Source organism: Chiloscyllium plagiosum, unplaced genomic scaffold (assembly GCF_037043375.1).
Source record: "Chiloscyllium plagiosum isolate Xiang-an unplaced genomic scaffold, Cpla_swu_hap1 HiC_scaffold_27, whole genome shotgun sequence".
Classification (NCBI taxonomy): domain Eukaryota; kingdom Metazoa; phylum Chordata; class Chondrichthyes; order Orectolobiformes; family Hemiscylliidae; genus Chiloscyllium; species Chiloscyllium plagiosum.
Window position 1 is genome coordinate 42,398,161 of NW_028270165.1, and position 14,370 is coordinate 42,412,530.

At 48.8% G+C, this 14,370-nt stretch overlaps 1 pseudogene; it reads left to right on the plus strand.

Moving 5' to 3' along the window:
* The first annotated feature begins 13,140 nt into the window (after positions 1-13,140).
* Positions 13,141-14,370, plus strand: LOC148143772 (uncharacterized; annotated as a pseudogene).

Consider the following 14,370-nt stretch of genomic DNA (forward strand, 5'->3'; position numbering starts at 1 on the left):
CATTGAATTCCATCTGCCACCTTTCTGCCCAGCTCTGCAGCTTCTCTATATCCTGCTGTAACCTGCCACATGCTTCCTCACTGTCAACAACTCCTCCGACTTTCGTATCATCCGCAAACTTGCTCACCCAACCTTCTAACCCCTCTTCCAGGTCATTTATAAAAATGACAAACAGCAATGGTCCCAAAACAGATCCTTGCGGAACACCGCTAGTGACGGCACTCCATGAAGAAACTTTGCCATCAACTACTACCCTCTGTCTTCTTCCATCCAGCCAATTCCTAATCCAAACCTCCAACTCACCCTCAATGCCATATCTCCGTATTTTCTGCAGTAGCCTACCATGGGGAACCTTATCAAACGCCTTACTAAAATCCATATATACCACATCTACCGCTTTCCCCGCATCAACCTCCTTCATCACCTTTTCAAAGAATTCAATAAGGTTTGTGAGGCACGACTTGCCCTTCACAAAACCATGCTGACTATCCTTGATCACATTATTCCTATCCAGATGTGCATAAATCCTATCCCTTACAATTCTCTCTAAGACTTTGCCCACAACAGAAGTGAGACTCACCGGCCTATAGTTACTAGGGCTATCCCTACTCCCCTTTTTGAACAAGGGAACCACATTTGCTCTCCTCCAGTCTTCTGGGACTATTCCTGTAGACAAAGAGGACATAAAAATCAAGGCCAATGGCTCTGCAATCTCCTCCCTTGCTTCCCAGAGAATCCTAGGATAAATGCCATCAGGCCCAGGGGACTTATCTATTTTCACCTTTTCCAGGATTTCCAACACCTCTTCTCTACATACCTCAAAGCCATCCATTCTACTTATTTGTGACTCAGTATTCTCATCGACAACAATGCCCTGTTCCTGAGTAAATACTGAAGAAAAGTATTCATTCAGTGTCTCCCCAATCTCTTCCGCCTCCACACGCAACTTCCCCCTACTATCCTTGACTGGACCTATTCCTACCCTAGTCATTCTTTTATTCCTAACATACCTATAGAAAGCCTTAGGGTTTTCCCTAATCCTATCGACTAAGGACCTTTCATGTCCCCTCCTTGCTGCTTTTAGCTCTCTCTTCAGGTCCTTCCTGGCTACCCTATAACTGTCAATCGCCCCAATTGAACCTTCACGTCTCATCTTGAGATAGGCCGCCCTCTTCCATTTAACAAGGGATTCCAATTCCTTATTAAACCACGGCTCCCTCGCACGACCCTTTCCTTCCTGCCTGACAGGTACATAATTATCAAGGACACTCAATAGTTGCCCCTTGAACAAGTTCCACATATCATTTACACTCTTGCCTTGGAGTCTACTTTTCCAAGCCACACATCCTAAGTCATGCCTCACCGCATCATAATTTCCCTTACCCCAGCTATAATTCTTGCCCTGTAGTACACACTTATCCCTCTCCATCACGAGTGTAAAAATCACCGAATTATGGTCACTATCCCCAAAGTGCTCACCTACCTCTAATTCTAACACCTGGCCTGGTTCGTTACCCAGAACCAAATCCAGTATGGCCTCACCTCTTGTTGGCCTGTCTACATATTGTGTCAGGAAACTCTCCTGCACACATTGAACAAACACTGACCCATCTAACGAACTTGAGCTATAGCTTTCCCAATCAATATCAGGAAAGTTAAAGTCCCCCATAACAACCACCCTATTACTGTCACTCATCTCCTGAATCACCTTCCCAATCCTTTCTTCAATGATTCTAGGACTATTAGGAGGCCTGTAAAAGACTCCTAACAGGGTGACCTCACCTTTCCTATTCCTAACCTCAGCCCAAACTACCTCAGATGGCAAGTCCTCATCCATCGTCCTTTCCACCGCTGTAATACTATCTTTGACAAGCAATGCCACACCTCCCCCTCTTTTACCCCCACCTCTGACCCTACTAAAACATTTAAATCCCGGAACCTGCAACAGCCAATCCTGTCCCTGTTCTAGCCATGTCTCCGTAATAGCCACAACATCGAAGTCCCAGGTACCAACCAACGCTGCAAGTTCACCTACCTTATTTCGTATACTTCTTGCATTGAAGTATACACACTTCAAGCCACTTCCCTGTTTACAGGCACCCTCCTTGGAAATTGATGCCATGTTCCTCACCTCCCTACACTCCAGGCCCTACACCCTGAAGCTACAATCTGGGTTCCCATGCCCCTGCCGAGTTAGTTTAAACCCCCCCCAAGAGCACTAGCAAACCTCCCCCCAAGGATACTGGTTCCCCTCAGGTTCAGGTGTAGACCATCCTGTTTATAGAGGTCCCACCGTCCCCAGAAAGAACCCCAGTTATCCAAAAACTGGAACCCCTCCCTCCTGCACCATCCCTGAAGCCACGCATTTAATTGTTCTCTCTCCCTATTCCTCGAATCTCTATCACGTGGCACGGGTAACAAACCAGAGACAACAACTCTGTTTGTTCTAACTCCGAGCTTCCAACCTAGCTCCCTGAAAGCCTGTCTAACATCCTCAGCACTCCTCCTACCTATGTCGTTGGTGCCAATGTGGACCACGACTTCGGGTTGCTCCCCCTCCCCCTCCAGGACCTGGAAAACACGATCAGAGACATCACGTACCCTTGCACCTGGGAGGCAACATACCAAACGTGAGTCTCTCTCGTTCCCACAAAACCGCCTATCTGTGCCACGAACTATCGAGTCCCCAATTACTACTGCTCTGCTCTTCTTCACCCTTCCCTTCTTTTTGCAGAGTATTTGAACATCTGAAGATTGAAGTTTCAAAATCAACAGATGAAGGGCTTATGCCCGAAACATTGACTCTCCTGTTCCTCAGATGCTGCATGACCTGTTGTGCTTTTCCAGCGCCACATTTTTTGACTGACTCTCCAGTGTCTGCAGTCCTCACTTTGATGTCAATGTCTGACAGTCACTCAATCCATCGGGACCGCAACGATTTTTGACTGTGATTTCTGTGAGAGGGATCAATGCTTTTCGGTTCCTGTTTGAGGACGTTTTCAGTATCATTGGGACTGGACGAGAGCCCCCACTGTTGCCGCGCACTGTGTGTGGAGCCTGAAACAGTTATACGGCCTGGAAAGGGGATTTCACGGCAGGGAGGGGCTCTACACGTGTTTGTGTGCAGCTGAAGCTGTGGCCATGGAGAAACCTGAGGAATCCCGCCCCGTGGAGGAACCGTGGAAGTGTGGCGACTGTGGGAAAGGTTTCCGTGTCCTGTCTGCCCTGGAGACTCATCGGCGCAGTCACACCGGGGAGAGGCCATTCCCTTTCACCAACTGCGGGAAGGCCTTCAGACATTTCTCCCAACTGTTGGCCCACCAGCGGGTCCACACGGGGGAGAGGCCCTTCAGCTGCCCCAAGTGCGAAAAGGGCTTCAGCACATCTTCCACCCTGCTTATGCATCAATGGATCCACACCGGGGAGAGGCCCTTCACCTGCTCTCAGTGCGGGAAGGGCTTCACCTACTCCTGCAACCTGCGGAATCACCAGCGAGTTCACGTGCCATCGCAGGGGGATTGAAGGAGTGACGGCCAAGTGCCATTATTGATTGGATATCAACCCGGTTCTGGGGACTCCCGGGTTCGAATCCCCCCACGACAGATGGCAGAATTGGCATTCGGTCAGAAATATGGAGTTCGGAATCTAACGATCAGACTGTTTCAGGGAGGGGGTGGTGCGGGAGAGAAAGCCCCCATCTGATTCACTCTCCCCCTTGTTAGGGAAGGGAACCGCCATTGTGGGAATGGATTCACTCAGTCGTTCCACCTGCATCCTTTACCCGGTCTGGCCTACACGTGACTCCAGACCCACAGCAGTCTGGTTGACTCTACACTGCCCCTTCCTGGCAAATGAGCGGGGAGAAACTTACTTGGAGACAGGGTATGGGTTGAAATTGCTGAGTGAGGCAATACTTCCTCCGGGTTACGGCTGTACCAAGGATCCGATTACAAAGGGACAACTTGGTGCTGACCAATAGTAAAGACAGTGAGGGGAGTGGGACAGGGGAGATGTGGTGTGTGAACTTTGACCTTGAGGTGCTCAAAAAGCAACTGCTTTTTCTCTGCCTTTTTCCTGGGTGGGGGGATCTGAAGCTGTAACAAAGTTGGGTTGCAATAAAGGTTACCTGAACTTACCGCCGGGCTCAGACTCTCATTGAAAGCTTTGAGCTCCAAGAGGTTTTTGTTTTAAAGCTGCTCATTTCTAAGTTTAGAACATAGAACAAAGAACATAGAACAACACAGCGCAGAACAGGCCCTTCGGCCCTCAATGTTGCGCCGACCTGTGAACTATTCTCAGTTCGTTCCCCTACACTATCCCAAAATCAACCATGCGCTTATCTAAGGAATGTTTAAATCTCCCTAATGTGGCTGAGTTGACTACCTTAGCAGGTAGGGCAGTCCACGCCCTTACCACTCTCTGCATAAAGAACTTGCCTCTGACATCTGTCTTAAATCTATCACCCCTCAATTTGTAGTTCTGCCCCCTCGTACAAGCTGATGTCACCATACTAGGAAAGAGTCTTTCACTGTCTACCCTATCTAATCCTCTGATCATCTTATATGTCTCTATCAAATCCCCTCTTAGCCTCCTTCTTTCCAATGAGAACGGACCCAAGTCTCTCAGCCTTTCCTCATCAGACCCTCCCTCCAGACTAGGCAACAACCTGTTTAATCTCCTCTGCACCGTTTCCAATGCTTCCCACATCCTTCCTGAAATATGGGGACCAGAACTATACACAATATTCCAAGTGTGGCCGCACCAGCGTTTTGTATAGTTGCAGCGTGATATTGCGGTTCCCCGGAACTCAATCCCTCTCCGAATGAAACCTAACACACTGTATGCCTTCTTAACAGCACTATCCACCTGCGTGGCAACTTTCAGGAATCTATGCACATGGACTCCAAGATCACTGCCTTCCTGTTATTCTTCCCAAAGTGAACCACCTCACATTTAGCTGCATTGAACTCCATTTGCTACCTCTCAGCCGAATTTTGAGTTTATCCAAGTCCCCCTGCAACCGAAAACATTCTTCCAAACTGTCCAGTACTCCACCGACTTTAGTGTCATCTGCAAATTTACTAATCCATCCACCTATGCCTGCGTCTAAGTCATTTATAAAAATGACAAACCGTAGTAGTACCAAAACAGATCCTTGTGGCACACCACTAGTAACCAGACTCCAGGCTGAATATTTTGCATAAACCACCACTCGCTGCCTTATTTCAGAAAGCCACTTTCTAATCCAAACTGCTTAATCACCCTCAATCCCATGCCTCTGCATTTTCTCCAACATCCTACCATGTGGAACCTTTACGGAGGTCCATGTACACCACGTCAACTGCCCTACCCTCATCTACATGCTTGGTCACCTTCTCAAAAAGCGCAATGAGGTTTGTGAGACACGATCTGCCCTTGATGAAACCATGTTGACTATCTGAAATCAAATTGTTGCTTGCTAGATGATTTTAAATCCGATCTCTAATATTCCTTTCCAAAAGCTTTCCTTCAACAGAAGTAAGGCTCACTGGTCTATAATTACCTGGGTCATCTCTGCTGCCCTCCTTGAACAAGGGCACAACATTTGCAATCCTCCACTCTGGTACTAAACCTGTCGACAATGACGACTCAAATATCAAAGCCAAAGGTTCTGTGATCTCCTCCCTCGCTTCCCAGAGAAACCTCGGATAAATCCCATCTGGCCGAGGGCACTTGTCTACTTTCACTCCTTCTAGAATTGATAACACCTGTGTGCAACTAACCTTGATCCTTTCGAGTCTAATATCTCGTACCTCATTCTTCTCCTCTACAATATTCTCCTTTTCCTGAGTGAAGACCGATGAGAGATATTCATTAACACCTCTCCAATCTCCACAGGGCCCACAATCAACTTCCCACTTCTGTCTTTGATTGGCCCTATTCCTACCCTAATCATCCTTTTATTCCTCACATACCTATAGAAAGCTTTAGGTTCTCCTTTATTCTATTTGTTAAAGACTGTTCATGTCCTCTCTTTGCTCTTAACTCTCTCTTTAAATCCTTCCTAGCTAATCTGTAACTCTCCATCGCCTCTTCTGAACCATCTTGCCTCATCAACACATAAGCCTCCTTCTTCTTTGTCACAAGAGATGCAATTTCTGTTGTAAACCACGGTTCCCTTACCTTATCACTTCCTGCCTGACAGGGACATACCTAACAAGGACACACAATATCTGTTCCTTAAACCAGCTCCACATTTCAATTGTTCCCATCCCCTGCATTTTGCTACCCTATTCTATGCATCCTAAGTCTTGCCTAATTGCATTATAATTGCCCTTGCCCCATCGATAACTCTTGACCTGCGGCATGTTCCTATCCCTTTACATCGCTAAATGAAACCTAACTGAATTATGGTCACTCTCTCCAAAGTGCTCACCTTCCACTAAATCAAACACCTGGCCTGGTTCATTACCAAGCACCAGATCCAGTGTGACCTCCCCTCCTGCACACACTGGACAAAAACTGATCCATACGACGTACTAGAGTGAAAGCATTTCCGTCAATGTTGGGGAAGTTAAAGTCCCCCATAATGACCACCCTGTTCCTTTCACTCCTACCCAGAATAATTTTGCTAATCCCCTCTTCCACCTCCCTGGAACTCTGCGGAGGCCTATAAAAAAAACTCCAAGCAGTGTGACCTCTCCTCTCCTGTTTCTAACCTCAGCCCACATTACCTGAGTAGATGAGTCCTCATCAAAAGTTCTGTCAGCTACCGTTATACTATCCTTGACTAACAAGGCCATGCCTCTCCCTCTTTTACCGCCTTGGCTGTTCTTAATGAAAGATCAAAACCCTGGAATCTGCAACATCCATTCCTCACCCTGCTCTATCCATGTCTCCAAAATGGCCACAACATCCAAGTCCCAGGTACCTAGCCGTGCTGCAAGCTCACCTACCTTATTGCAGATACTCTGGCGTTGAAGTAGACACACTTCAAACCAGTTCGCTGTCTGCCAGCACATTCCTGTGACCCTGAAATCCTGTCCCTGTGATTCCTACTCTCATCCTCCTATGCACTACAGCTACACCCCCGGTTCCCATCCCCCTGCTGATCTAGTTTAAAGCCACCCGAATAGCACAGCAAATTTCCCACCCAGGATATTAGTACCCCCCTGGTTCAAGTGAAGACTGTCCTGTTTGTACAAGTCCCACCTTCCCCAGAATGAGCCCCAATTATCCAAAAACCTGAAACCCTCCCTCCTGCACCATCCTTGCAGCCACGTGTTCAGCTGATATATCTCCCTATTCCTTGCCTTGCTATCACGTGGCACGGGTAACAAACCAGAGATAACCACTCTGTTTGTTCTAGCCCTCAGCTTCCACCCTAGCTCCCTGAAATCCTGCCTTACATCCCTATCCCTCTTTCTGTGGGAGATTAGAAATATTGTTTTTGCAGATGGGTGAGGTGGGGTAGTGGGGGGAAGGGAAGCGAAATTCTTGTAGTATGTAGCATACGTAAGGCTAAGACTTTAATGAATATAGAGGGTCTTTTCAAGAAAATAGTTTTAAGCTAGGAAATAACTTGAAAGTGTTGTAGTTGACCACAAAAAGAAGCAACAGGGGCATTTCACAATAAAGCTTATAGTATGATAAGAGAAAGTGGATAAAAGAACAAGCTGTAACAAACAAGGAACAAAGAATGCAGACAAGGACAGCAGGATGGCCAGATAAGAAAATAACTAACAAGTGAGGTAATCAGCTTATGATCGGATGGGAAAAGGGAGGCGTGATTCCGCAACTTTTTAAACTGAATAAGAAAGCTAACATGCTCTGTTTTGGCGCGCATTTCTGCTTGATTGCAGAAGCGTCTGGTACTTGCAAGACTGTAATAAATTGTTCTTGTTTCCAAGGCTTTGTCTCACGCTGATTGATTTGTGAGTGAGTTCTGTTTCTCACAATTGGGGGCCTCGTTCCGGGATGCAAAACTCAGACCGCTTGACACTCTTGGGATGACGGGGAGGTGTACCTCGCCGATTTCGGTGATCTCCGACTCCCTTGCTTGTCGTTGGCGGTTTGGGCGAGTACGATCCGGACTGGGAGATTTATGGCCGGACGTCCAGAAGAATATTCAAAAGCTCAAGGAGTCGTTGCAGGAAGCTCAAAGTGTCTGTGAGATACGGTGTCTGTGTGTGTGTGTGTGTGTGTGTGTGAGATAGAGAGAGAGAGAGAGAAAGAGAAAGAGCTGTACAGCAACTAGAAAGTTTAACCCGTTGTGATTTGGTTTGAATGCACAATTGTTTGTTGGTGATTGAATGTTTCTACTTTGTTCCCTGGAGCTCGAGATCCGGGACTGTTTTGAATCTGATTTCTGCTATGGAAATTTTAACATGATTTCTTTTAAGGTTAAGGATTTTACAGATTATAAAATAAAATGTTAACTCCTGTTCTTTTTACAGGTCATGACTGCCTTACTATCAGCTTCTAACTAATCTCTTTTATCCTTACATAAAAGTGATTTATGGAGAACAGTTGAAGTCTCAAAAAGCATATAGTTGGTCAGATTAATCAGACGAGTAAGGTGTCTCGTCAGGACCCTGAAGGGGGTGTGGAAGAGGGTGACACCGGACCTCGTTAAGATTAATTAAATTAGCAACAATGGTAGGCAAGGTAAGTTGCCTGGGTAATGATCGATCTGTAAATAACGTTAAAGGGGAATATATTTCACCCGACAGTCCTTTGGGGAGAATGTTGGGAAATTGGGAACACAACTCCCAGACGCGGGGGAAAGATAAGGCTATAATGGTGAACTACTGTTGTTGTTTTGTCTGGACTAGATAAAATATTAAGGCGCCTGGTATTTTTTGGCCCAAATATGGGTCCGATGAGGATTGGCTGTGTCAAGATCTTAATATATATGTCAATCGGAAAGAAGCGTACAGTCAAAAAGTGTCCAATTATGCGGTTTGTTGGATAGGGAGCGCAGGAGTAAAATTATGTCCCATGAATAGGGAGGAATCAGGGAAAGAACAGAAAAAGAATGAACAAGGGAAGCCACAATGTGACCCCTTAACGTGTTTGCCGCCCCCATATACTACTCCCCGGAACAAGCCTCCAGCTGCCAATGTAGAACCGAGTCCAGACACAGAAATGGGAACGGACTCTGAACTAAAAGATGCAGAACCGGTGGGGTGGGGTGGGGGGGGGGGGGGGGGGGCAGAGTCACTCGAGCCACCACACGTAAAGGAGGGGCAGAGATATTGGAAAATGTAAAATTATGTCCCTTACGAGAGGTTCCGATTGGGGAAGGTACAATCGGATATGTAAACGCTCCCTTAACTAGCAGTGAAGTTAGGGTCTTTACAAAGGAAATGAAAAGTTTAATAGAGGATCCGTTGGACTAGCCGAATAATTAGAGCAATTCCTAGGGCCTAATTTATATACCTGGGGAGAACTGATGGCAATTTTAGGAACATTATTTTCAGGGGAAGAACGAGGTATGATTAGGAGAGCAGCTTTATAGCAATGGGAAACCAGGCACCCAGTTGGGGAAGAAGGGGCCCCAGCTGAACAGAAATTCCCAAATGTTGACCCACATTGGGAAAATAATGACAGAGAAGACAGGGAGTCAATGCGGGATCTATGAGAAATGGGAATATTAGGAATTAAAGAGGCGGCACCAAGATCATAAAACTTTGTTAAGGCCTTTGAAGTACGACAAGAGAAGGATGGAACCCCTTCTGCATTTCTTAAAAGGCTCAAGGAGGCCACAAGGAAGTATTTGGGAATGGATCCCGATAATCAGATAGCACAGGGACTCTTAAAGGTCCAGTTTGTAACGAAATCATGGCCGGACATACAAAAGAAATTACAGAAATTAGATGGATGGAATGAAAGACAGATGGAAGAGGTGTTACGAGAGGCACAGAAAGTGTATGTGAAAAGGGAAGACGAGAAGCAGAAACAGAAAGCCAAAATGATGGTGGAGGCAGTAGAAGAAATAACAAAAAGGAGACTGGGGTCAAGGGATAACAGGAAGGGTAGGGGAGGACACGAAAGACAAGGGTCAGATACCTGGGAAAGGAGGCAACAAACCACAGATAACCACTCTGTTTGTTCTAGCCCTCAGCTTCCACCCTAGCTCCCTGAAAGCCTGCCTTACATCCCTATCCCTCTTTGTTTTGTGGTAAGCACTGCTGCCTCACAGCGCCAGAGCCCCAGGTTCAATGCCCCTCCCCCCAACGTCTGCGCGAATATCCTCCCATTTTCCAAAGACGTGCAGGTTAAGGTGAATTGGCCAAGCTAAATTGCCCCGTAGTGTTAGGTGACGAGGAATGGGGCTGGGTGTTTTGCTCTTCGGTGGGTCGGTGTGGACTTGTTGGCCCGAAGGGCCTGTTTCCACACTGGAGGGAATCTGATCTAAAGTTCTGGAATTTATATATTGATAATCCTGCAGCACAGCTACCGGCAGAAGAAGCAGCGCTGCAGAAGCCAGTGCTTCCAAGTACACCTGGGTGGGCGGGGTGTACCATAAGGGGCGGGGTTTAGATTGGAGGGTGGGCGGAGCACATGGGCGGGGCGTGCTCGTGAGATGGTCGCGAGCTAGTAGGCGGGGCAAGGCGGCTATCCTAGAGGCGCGGGGCTTTGTGGGCGGTTGCGCGTGAGGGCAGGGGCGTGGTTTGACTCGCGCGGGGTTTGGTTCGCGAGTTGGAAAGGAGTTTGTGCCCTAGAGCCGTGGCTTGGTATCGATGGGGCAGGTTTACATGCAGCGTTCCAAAGTGCGGGGTGAACGAACTGCGTTCGGAAGGGGCGGGGTTTACGAGCTGCGTTCGGAAGGGACGGGGTTAACGAGTGTGTCCGGAAGGGGCGGGGTTTACGAGCTGCGTCCGGAAGGGGCGGGGGTTTACCATCTGCGTTCAGAAGGGGCGGGGTTTATGTTGAAACTTTATTGCTGGAACAGCACAGCAGGTCAGGCAGCATCCAGGGAACAGGAGATTCGACGTTTCGGGCACAGGCCCTTCTTCAGGAATTCCTGATTCCTGAAGAAGGGCCTGTGCCCGAAACGTCGAATCTCCTGTTCCCTGGATGCTGCCTGACCTGCTGTGCTGTTCCAGCAATAAAGTTTCAACTTTGATCTCCAGCATCTGCAGACCTCACTTTCTCCGCGGGGTTTATGTGCCGATTTGGCGGAGGAGGGGGCGGGACCAGAGCCAGGGGGCGTGGCCACCCCCGAAGCCGGAAGTGTGCCGTGGCCTGTTTCCTCCGCTGGAGCTTCGGCTGCAGTAAGGAAGGTAAAGCATTATCAATATTTCCTTTTAAAGAGTTTGTATTTAATAACCAGTAATGGTTACTCAATATCATCATAAAGTCCCAAAATGCAATTCTTTTCAATCCATAGCAGATCAGCACTAAGAGTTTCTACGGGATTCAACAGCCTCAGCACTAAAACGGCTGTGAATGTTGCCACTCCGTTAATATTACCTACAAAGTTGGTCCATTGACCGAGCTAATGCACGCAAGTATACTGAAGCAGGGAATTATTTCCTTAAACAAAATCTTCACCACAGTCTCAGCAGTAGCGTTAGGAGGAGGGTAGGCTTCAATGCACTTCGAAAAGACATCAGCAATAAGCAAAACACATTTATAGCAACTCAACTCATTTCTCCAACTCAATGAAGTCCAGTTGAAGTGTCTCCAAGGGACCCTCCAGCAAGGGAGTTCTCGTAGAGATACTTGAACTAAGATGTGGGGGATCGCCTACCCACTAACCTGTTTGATCACGTACAACATCCTGATCGGGAAACCTGACTGAGTATCGATGCGATCTGAAACGCTCCAAGATTATCTTGATGTCATCTGGTGCACCAGATCAGACGCTTTCAACGTGGAGTCGCTTGAACGATGGCGTGAGCTGCCAGAGGAAGTGGTGGGTGCTGGTACGATGACAAGTTAAAAGGCTCCTGGACTGGCATCTGAATATGAAGGGTTCAGATGGGTCAGGGCCAAGTGATGGCAAATGCAACTGGAGTCATAGAGATGTACAGCACAGAAAGAGACCCTTTGGTCCAACTCGTCCTTGCTGACAAGATAGCCAACCCAATTTAGTCCCAGCTGCCAGCATCCGGCCCAGATAGAGGCTAAGTGATGGCAAACGTGACTAGATTAATTTAGGATATCTGGGCAGGTTGGGCCAAAGGGACTGTTTCCGTGCTGTGTGACTCTAATTGTCTTCAGTGGAAGCAGAAGTGTGGTTGTGAAGGCTGGACTTTCAGAGCATGTTTTGCCCTGACTGGGAGCAGAAGAGTTTGACTGAAGTGTGTCGGTGTTAATGCCTTGATGTCTCATTTTGCTTCCACCTTCTCGGGGTCATTAACCATTTTGTGTCTGTTCCTTCCTCAAGAATCTGCATTGCAGGTTCACCCTGAATTGACACTTTTGTTTTGCTTCCCAAAATCAGACCTGCTCACTCTCAGCAGGATCCCAGTGTTGTGAAAGATATTAACTTTCAGGTGGATGTATCCAAAGTTCAGAGAGATGTCAGTATTGATGTTTTTGCTTTTTCTGCCCCTGTAAGATCCTGAATCAGCACCTTCAGGGGAATTAGTTAGAGCTGAGTGAGAACAGAGGGGGAGAGAGAGTGGGATGGTGCTTTCAATTTTGTGGAACAACAAAAGAATATTCCACAGAAAATAGAATTGCTTGTTCTGAATTTCTACCCTGCACTGATAGTGATGGCTTTTGTAATCTCTTTTTACAGAGTATTTGAAAATCTGAAGACTGAAGTTTCAAAATCAACAGATGAAGGGCTTATGCCCGAAACATTGACTCTCCTGCTCCTCGGATGCTGCCTGACCTGCTGTGCTTTTCCAGCGCCACATTTTTTGACTGACTCTCCAGCGTCTTCAGTCTTCACTTTGATGTCAATGTCTGACAGTCACTCAATCCATCAGGACCGCAACGATTTTTGACTGTGATTTCTGTGAGAGGGATCAACGCTTTTTGGTTCCTGTTTGAGGACGTTTTCAGCATCAGTGGGACTGGACGAGAGCCCCCACTGTTGCCGCGCACTGTGTGTGGAGCAGGAAACAGTTATACGGCCTGGAAAGGGGATTTCACGGCACGGAGGGGCTCTAAACGTGTTTGTGTGCAGCTTATGCTGTGGCCATGGAGAAACCCGAGGAATCCCGCCCCGTGGAGAAACCGTGGAAGTGTGGCGACTGTGGGAAAGGCTTCCGTGTCCCGTCTGCCCTGGAGACTCATCGGCGCAGTCACACTGGGGAGAGGCCATTCCCCTGCACCGACTGCGGGAAAGCCTTCAGACATTCCTCTTACCTGTTGGCCCACCAGCGGGTCCACACGGGGGAGAGGCCCTTCAGCTGCCCAGAGTGCGGGAAGGCCTTTACTCAGGCCTCCACCCTGCTGAGGCACAAGCGGGTCCATACGGGGGAAAGGCCTTTCAGCTGTCCCGAGTGCGGGAAGGCCTTCAGCAATTCCTCCACCCTGCTGACCCACCAGCATGTCCACACGGGGGAGATGCCGTTCACCTGCTCTCAGTGCGGGAAGGGCTTCACCTGCTCCTCCAATCTGCGGATCCACCAGCGTATCCACACGGGGGAGAGGCCCTTCAGCTGCCCCAAGTGTGGGAAGGCCTTCAGCAATTCCTGCGCCCTGTTGAGGCACCAGCATGTCCACACCGGGGAGGGGCCGTTCACCTGCTCTCGGTGCGGGAAGGGCTTCACCTGCTCCTCCACCCTGCAGAGCCACCAGCGGATCCACACAGGAGAGAGACCCTTCAGCTGCTCTCAGTGCGGGAAGGCCTTTACCCACGTCTCCTCCCTGATGACCCACCAGCGTATCCACACGGGGGAGAGGCCGTTCACCTGCTCTCAGTGCGGGAAGGGCTTCACCTGCTCCTTCAACCTCCAGACCCACCAGCGGGTCCACACCGGGAGAGGCCCTTTAGCTGCCCAGAGTGCGGGAAGGCCTTTACCCAGGTCTCCACCCTGCTGAGGCACCAGCGGGTCCACATGGGGGAGAGGCCCTTCAGCTGCCCCGAGTGCGGGAAGGCCTTCAGGAATTCCTCCACCCTGCTAGCCCACCAGCGGGTCCACACGGGGGAGAGGCCCTTCAGCTGCCCCGAGTGCAGGAAGGGCTTCAGGTATTCCTCCCACCTGTTGACCCACCGGCGGGTCCACACGGGGGAGAGGCCCTTCAGCTGCCTAGAGTGCGGGAAGGCCTTTACCCAGGTCTCCACCCTGCTGAGGCACCAGCGGATCCACACCGGAGAGAGGCCGTTCACCTGCTCTAAGTGCGGGAAGGGCTTCACCTACTCCTCCAACCTGCGGAAACACCAGCGAGTTCACGTGCCATCGCAGGGGGATTGAAGAAGTGACA